We start from the raw sequence: 7,632 nt of genomic DNA on the forward strand, positions 1-7,632 counted from the left end.
GTGTGTGCGAGGCCCTCCCTCCTCTCATTCCTCACTGGATCACGGAACCCACCTCACTTGTATTTACAGCATCAACTTAGAAGCACGTAACATCCACACTCAGAACCACAAAGCCCCCGGGCTGGGGCAGGGAGGAGACCCGTGATCCCAGAGCAGAGACAGATGCATAGAGGTGCTGCGAGCTCGGAGGGCAGCCCTGGACCAGCCCTCAACCAGGCTGTGCCCCACAGCCTGCCCTATGCCTCAGCAATGTGTTCATTCATTCACGGAGAACCTACCGCCAGGCCTGGGCACAGAGCAGGCGTGAGGCCCGCAACCCCTTGAGGCCCTAGCACATAGAGAGGTGACAGTGAAACACTAATGTCACAACGAGCTACATAAATTGCATAACTGGTTCCTGTCAGGAAGGAGCAGAAAAGATGGTAGGCTTATGTGTAGCAAGGTGTAAAGCCAGTAGTCACGGCCAGGGCCACCATCACAGCAACCGCCTGGCCAGTGCAGGTTCGCATTGGATTCGGACAGTCGGTAAAGAAACAACGGAGCCACAAACTGGTGGGCCATCATTTTTAATTCTAGCTTGCACCTGGCAGGCAAGTAAAAAATACACACTGGGCTCCAAAACCCACTCACATTCAGTGCTCACAAAGCTACTGACTTATCGGAGTTCCCTAGAATCAAAGGTTTCTAGCTCACCAGCCTTATTCTCCTCAGTTCCCCATCTCCTTCCTTATCCCAGATACAAACTCTGCACAAACTGGCATCTCACTCAGCACTCCGCCATCTTGGCTGCTTCTCCTGGCCACATGGCCTCTTTCCGCTGCTCTCTGCTCTGCTCCCTCTGCTCTCTCATGCTAATCATCCCAGGAACCAAGAGAGCAAGCTCCCGTTCTGCCCCCACTTTATAGTGTAGATTCAAAACCTTTAATCCAATATACAAAATAGGGAAGTCTCTAATACAAAGTCACTTCTCTGAGGCATGATTGGATTGTACCGCCCCACATCAAAAAGGGTGGGAAAGGCTTAATCCCAAAACCAAGCCCCAGGCTACAACACGATTCTGCCTGCCCCCAACACACATTAATATCACCTGGGCACCTCCACGTGGGCAGCATTATCTTTTACAAAGTGAGCATAATACATTTTATCTGCCCAACACAAGGGACCAAAGGATGAGCATGGACTGAGGGGTTGGGAAGAGGGAGATGAAGAGAGGCTGGTTCCAAGAAATGAAACTGTGTGTGTAAAGGCCCTGGGGCCAAAGGGTCTTGCAGAGAGCAAGGGAGTAAGCAGGGAGGGACTGAAGCTCAGCTGACAGGACAAGTGCTATCAGAAGAGGTCAGCTTCAGACAGGCCTTCTGGGTCCTAAGAGCAACAGGAAGCCATGACAGGGTTTGGGCAAGAGAATGAAGGGTTCGGACCTGCTTTTGGTTGAAACCACTTAGGGTACCATTTGCAGCACAAACTGTACCAGACACACCCAGACTCAGGAGGCCAGCTCTCTGCTCAGAGAGCTCAGGAGCAAGTCAGACAGACAAATCCCCAAATTCTTCTAATGCTAAAGCATGTTTATCAACTTCCTAAGGACTTGGGCTTTTTCCTTCATAATAGTAGGATTCAAGAGTATTTTTCCTCAATGGAAATATCAGCTTTATTTTAAAAGATATTACATGCTTAGAGAAAAAAGTTATAAAATTTTATAAAATATTATAAAATATATAAAATGGTATTTTATATATAACAAGCCTGACTGGTGGTGGCACAGTGGATAGAGTGTCAACCTGGGACACTGAGCTCATCGCCTTGAGTGCGGGCTCACCCCTTCAGTGTGGGATCACAGACATAACTCCATGGTCACTAGATTGAGCCCAAAGGCCCCTGGCTTGAAGCCAAAGATCGCTGGTACTGCTCAGGACCTGCTTCCCTAACACCCGCACTCTCCTGGCGCGGGGCCTATGCACAGACAGACACGCTGCAGGACCAGAACACCAACGTGTACTTAGTAAGTATCGTCTTTATAAATAACGAAGCAAAACATCCTGTCCACATCTGGATATCCACCTACTCCTCATATTCTTTCCTAAGAATAAACAAAACAGTAAGTAGGACTGAGGAGGCAAAAGGAGAAGGACCACTTAAAATTTTCTGGAGGGTAATTAAGTAATCACGATGATTTGTTCTCCACAGAGCAAATATTAATAGCCAACTTATATCGTGTTCACTACGTGCCAGGCTCTATTCTAAGCATTCTACACATATATATTAACTTACTTCAATTTCCCAAAAATTATGGGAGATAAAGTTATCATCACCACCAATGGATGTTAACCAAATTTAACCTTTGCTTATAATGCCAGTCATAAAGGGGATCTTTCAGCTGAATTTCTTCATTAGTAAAGCTTAAGTGTTTTTACATTAACCACTATGATCTATGTATTTACAAACTTTGCTCATCTTGCTATGAAATGCTCACCCTTTTCTTACTGAGTTGTAAAAGCTCTTTACATATTGGCAATTAACCTCAGATAGGCATATTTTCTTATATGTCTCTTCACCTTGCTTATGGACTCCTCTGCCCAAGAGAATTTTCTTTAATTCTTATACTGTATTGTTAAATCTGTCAATGCTTTTTCTTTCTTTTAAGGTTTCTGGCTTGGTATTATAATAAAAATAGATGAAATCAGGGTGTTTTGTTTTTGTTTTGTTTTTTAAGTTTTAGGTCCTTGGAGAGCTCTCTTCCAATCAAGTCTTTCAAGGTAATCCTCCCGACAAATCCCAGAGGGCATCCTGCTCAGGCTGAAAGGCTGCAGAGCAGCAGGGGTCAGCCACCACTGTCACCTGTCCCCAGGCTGCGTCGGGAGACCTCCAAGCACACCATGCAACCCTGGCCAACAGGACAGTTAAGATCTGTAAGGCCAGGAGCCGCCATCGTGGCCATTCACATGCAGGTTCGCATTGGATTCGGACAGTCGGTAAAGAAACAACAGAGCCACAAACTGGTGGGCCAGTCTTTAATCCTAGCTTGCACCTGGCAGGCAAGTAAAAACACACACTGGGCTCCAAAACCCACTCATTCAGTGCTCACAAAGCTACTGACTTATCCTCTAGGCTAGTAAAGGAAGAGGAACCCTGAAAGATTTGTAAACATCTTTGATTGTGTTACCTTGAAAGTCTTAATGTTTCTGTGTATCCCCTAAACAAATGTTGTCAGCCCATGCCATGATGTCATGCATGCTCTACCCCGCTTGTGTGTGATCAAAGGTATATAAGCAGCCCCTGAACTATTTTTGGGACTGCACAATTTGGGCCTGCAGCCATATGCAGCCGGCATATTTAATAAATCTCCTCCTCTAATAAAACTCTTCAAAATTTATCTGGATTGGGTGTCTCTACGTGAATTCAATGAAATGAGGTACAGTGCCTTTCAGAATCTGGGGTGCAGTACATTATAACATTGACAACAACATTTCTTTACCCCTAAATTAAATGGAGGGATTTGGGGTGACTTCATCCCCTGCTGAGGTCCAGCCCCCCCGGGGGGGGGATCCAGGGGTCCCACAGGAAGAGATGGCATCAGCGAAATTGAGTGAGAGAGCCGAATTCTTTTCTTTCTCTTTATTCTCTAGTTAGCATTTACTGCCAGGCATCTCTGCCAAATGCTGGTCTAGCTTTCTTTTTATGCACACACGCTAAGTTACAATAACATGGTATTTTGAGTACATCATTGTTTTAGTTTCACTATGGTTACATATTTCTAGATAACAGTTAATTCATATCTATAAACTACAAGTCAGGTGGTAAGTTATTCGAAGTATAGTTATACAATAACTTGAATAGTAATAACAATATTGGTACAAACTTCTAAAAGATTAGTACTAATTAATAACTCTATTTTACTGTTGTTGTGAGTAAAGGGCGCAGAGAGAGATAGCAGACAAAATCATCAAGGACTAGCAAAAGGACCACCGCTTGCTCAGGCAAATGGCCTTGAGTTCATGCAGTGTCCTAATTCTTTTCCCACAAGACTACAAAAGGCTTGCTATTTAAGAAACTAACATAGTATTAAGAGTAACTTTTACTTAAAGATACATAGAGTGCACCTGCAAGATAGCTAGTAGCAACATAATATCAGAAGGCATTAGTTGCTATTGCTGCTATGAATCCCACCACATTCCTCTCCTTATTCTTGGAAAATACAAAAATCTCATGAGAATGTTTTACTGAGAAAAGCCCAGCAACTGCCTTCAGTGACAAAACAAGTCTTTTAACAAAACATTCTTTTTTTTTTTTTTTTTTTTTTTTTTTTTTGCATTTTTCTGAAGCTGGAAACAGGGAGAGACAGTCAGACAGACTCCCGCATGCGCCCGACCGGGATCCACCCGGCACGCCCACCAGGGGGTGACGCTCTGCCCACCAGGGGGCGATGCTCTGCCCATCCTGGGCATCGCCATGTTGCGACCCTCCTGGGTGTCGCCATATTGCGACCAGAGCCACTCTAGCGCCTGGGGCAGAGGCCACAGAGCCATCCCCAGCGCCCGGGCCATCTTTTGCTCCAATGGAGCCTTGGCTGCGGGAGGGGAAGAGAGAGACAGAGAGGAAGGTGCGGCGGAGGGGTGGAGAAGCAAATGGGCGCTTCTCCTATGTGCCCTGGCCGGGAATCGAACCCAGGTCCTCCTCACGCTAGGCCGACGCTCTACCGCTGAGCCAACCGGCCAGGGCCAACAAAACATTCTTTACTTGCCAGCTGCACTCCTATCCAAGGCCACGCAACAGGCCACTCCACTACACTTTACCTAAGATTCTAATGTCTAGTTAAACTTTATTAATTTACTATATTCATACACTAGTTAAGTTCTAACTTTATTCTTTCTAACATGATTAATAAGAAGAAATTCTCCTACAAACTTAACCCTTTATGAGGGATATCATAGCCAGCCTCTTATGTTTATGAGCCCAGTTCAAGGGGCTTACAGGCTTTTCTGTGGAACTTACACCTTCTGTCTCATTTCCAAAAAAATTACTACAAATCTACAGGGAAAGCATGGTACTATTATCCCTGTGCTACAAATAATAGCACACACCCAGAAAAGGGGGGATATAAGGCCAGATTAATTCAAAAGATTAAAGGGGGAAGTATCGTTGTGCCTTTCCTTTGCGGTGACTTTGTCAACCCGCAGCTGTTGTTCACTGCAGTGACTTTGTCACCCCGCAGCCATTGGTCTTCTCTGCTGTGACTTTGTCAATCAGCAGTTTTTGATCTTCTTCTGCTGTGACCTTGTCAGCCAGCACTTGTGGGTCTTCTCCTGCTGTGACCTTGTCAGCCAGCAGTCGTGGGTCTTCTCCTGCTGTGACCTTGTCAGCCAGCAGTTGTTGATCGGCTCCCGACAGTCCCCAAATGCACAAAAAAAAAAAAAGAAAAGAAAAACAAAAGTCACCTTTTACAAAGTGCTAAGAGGAAACACTGGTTAGCCCCAACTGTGTGTCAGCTAAACTTTCATTCTGTGATGAAGGGAAAGTTATGACATTTTCACAGACCAACACTGAGAGAATTGACCACTCCAAGACCCCTCAAAAAAACAAGCACAGATATGCTGGGGGAGGAAGTACATTAGGCTGGGAAGCAGACAACGTGGGTGCCTGGCCCAAATCCCAGGGTACTCACTGCTCTGGACCACCGACACTTCAGGCTCCTGCCCCAAGAACAGCCTGGAGATAAGGCTGGGAGTTAATGCATCTGAAGAGCCCTGCAATAGCACCAGGTCCCTCTCCCCACAGCCACCAGCCCATGGCACAAGGTGGGGCTATGCAAATAAATAGTCCTGGGGTAACACTGTAAAGGTCCATTGTCTCCCTTCCCAACTGAAGGCAAATTGGGCTTGACTCTCTGAAGCTATATCAGGAGAAAAAAGCATTGGCCAAGTCTGCCACAAAGTGGTATGTCCCCAACTCATGGCTTAAACCAGGGGTCAGGAAACTTTTTGGCTGAGAAAGCCATGAATGCCACATATTTTAAATTGTAATTCCGTGAGAGCCATACAATGACCTATGTACGTTAGGCATTATCCAATAAAAATTTGGTGTTGTCCCAGAGGACAGCTGTGCTTGGCTCCAGCCACCCGCAACCATGAACACGAGCAGTAGGAAATGAATGGATTATAATACATGTTGTTGTGAGTCAGGGGGGCAGAGAGAGAGATCAGCAGACGAAATCATCAAATACTAACAAAGGACCACCGCTCGCTCAGACAAATGGCCCCGAGTTCACGCTGTGTCCTACTTTTATTCACAAGACTTCAAAAAGCTTGTTTACTGAGAAGTTGGCATAGCATCAAGCATAATTTTTACTTAAAGATACATGGAATACATCTGCATGATTGCTTAATAACAATACAATATCAAAAGGCATTAATTGCTATTGCTTCTATGGTTCCCACAACATTCCTCTCCTTATCTCAAGGGATAACCTTGAAAGAAACAAATCTTATGAGAATGTTTTACTGAGAAAAAAGCCCAGCAACTGCCTTTAGTCACATAGACCTGTTTCAGTGACCCGCCTTCGAGTCACAAAACAATTCTCTTGGCAAAACATTCTTTTCTTGTAGGCTGTGTTCCCATCCAAGGCCATGCAATGGATTATTCCACTACATTTCCCCTTTTTTGTTTATGCTGAATGTTATGAAGCACCACAGAAAACACAGCCTTCTGTCGTTCATTCCTTATTTCTCTTGTTTTGATTTGTCGACAGACTATATAAAAGAAAACAATTAATACTATCATAAAAAGTCCTACAGTGGATCCCCAAAATCCTTTAATATATTCAATAGGATTTAATTGTGATAAATTATCCATTAATCCTTTCAATATAGGTTGACATCTTAGAATTTCTAATATTCTTTGAAAAGCTTCATGAATATGTCTTTGTAATTTAATGATTTTTTTAGTTACATTATCATGATTTAACAAATGCTTTTTAACATTTTCCTAATGGAAATAAGTACAATTTTAAGAAATAGGGGTAACACAAAAAGTAGTTACATTCTGATCACATCTTAGCTTAATTTGTCTTTGCAGGCTAACAATTTAATCTTTTAACATAATCACAGCATGTTTCCAAGGGCTGTGGCTGGTTGTAGCCATGGGATCTCCAACTGCAGGAGAGCAACCTGGAGAGACTTTGACAGCTCAGGTCACCATAATAGCTGCCACTGCCACTCGCCTTTCCTGTGGTATAAAAAAAATAAAAACAGCCCTGGCCGGTTGGCTCAGCAGTAGAGCATCGGCCTAGCGTGCGGAGGACCCGGGTTCGATTCCTGGCCAGGGCACACAGGAGAAGCACCCATTTGCTTCTCCACCCCTCCGCCGCGCTTTCCTCTTTGTCTCACACTTCCCCTCCTGCTGCCAAGTGGCCATTGGAGCGGAAATGGCCTGTGCACTGGGGATGGCTCACGGCCTCTGCCTCAGGCGCTATAGTGGCTCTGGTCACAACATGGCGACGCCCAGGATGGGCAGAGCATCGCCCCCTGGTGGGCAGAGCGTTGCCCCATGGTGGGCGTGCCGGGTGGATCCCGGTCGGGCGCATGCGGGAGTCTGTCTGACTGTCTCTCCCTGTTTCCAGCTTCAGAAAAATGAAAATAA

General features: G+C 45.1%; 1 non-coding gene across 1 annotated transcript; it reads left to right on the forward strand.

The window, feature by feature from the left end:
- The first annotated feature begins 7,097 nt into the window (after nucleotides 1–7,097).
- On the forward strand, nucleotides 7,098–7,226 carry LOC136309822 (small nucleolar RNA SNORA44). The gene has a single exon (XR_010726458.1). It is a non-coding gene; the product is annotated as a small nucleolar RNA SNORA44 (small nucleolar RNA).
- Nucleotides 7,227–7,632: the final 406 nt, after the last annotated feature.

The sequence above is a fragment of the Saccopteryx bilineata genome, chromosome 6 (genome assembly GCF_036850765.1).
Source record: "Saccopteryx bilineata isolate mSacBil1 chromosome 6, mSacBil1_pri_phased_curated, whole genome shotgun sequence".
In the NCBI taxonomy this organism is placed as follows: Eukaryota; Metazoa; Chordata; class Mammalia; order Chiroptera; family Emballonuridae; genus Saccopteryx; species Saccopteryx bilineata.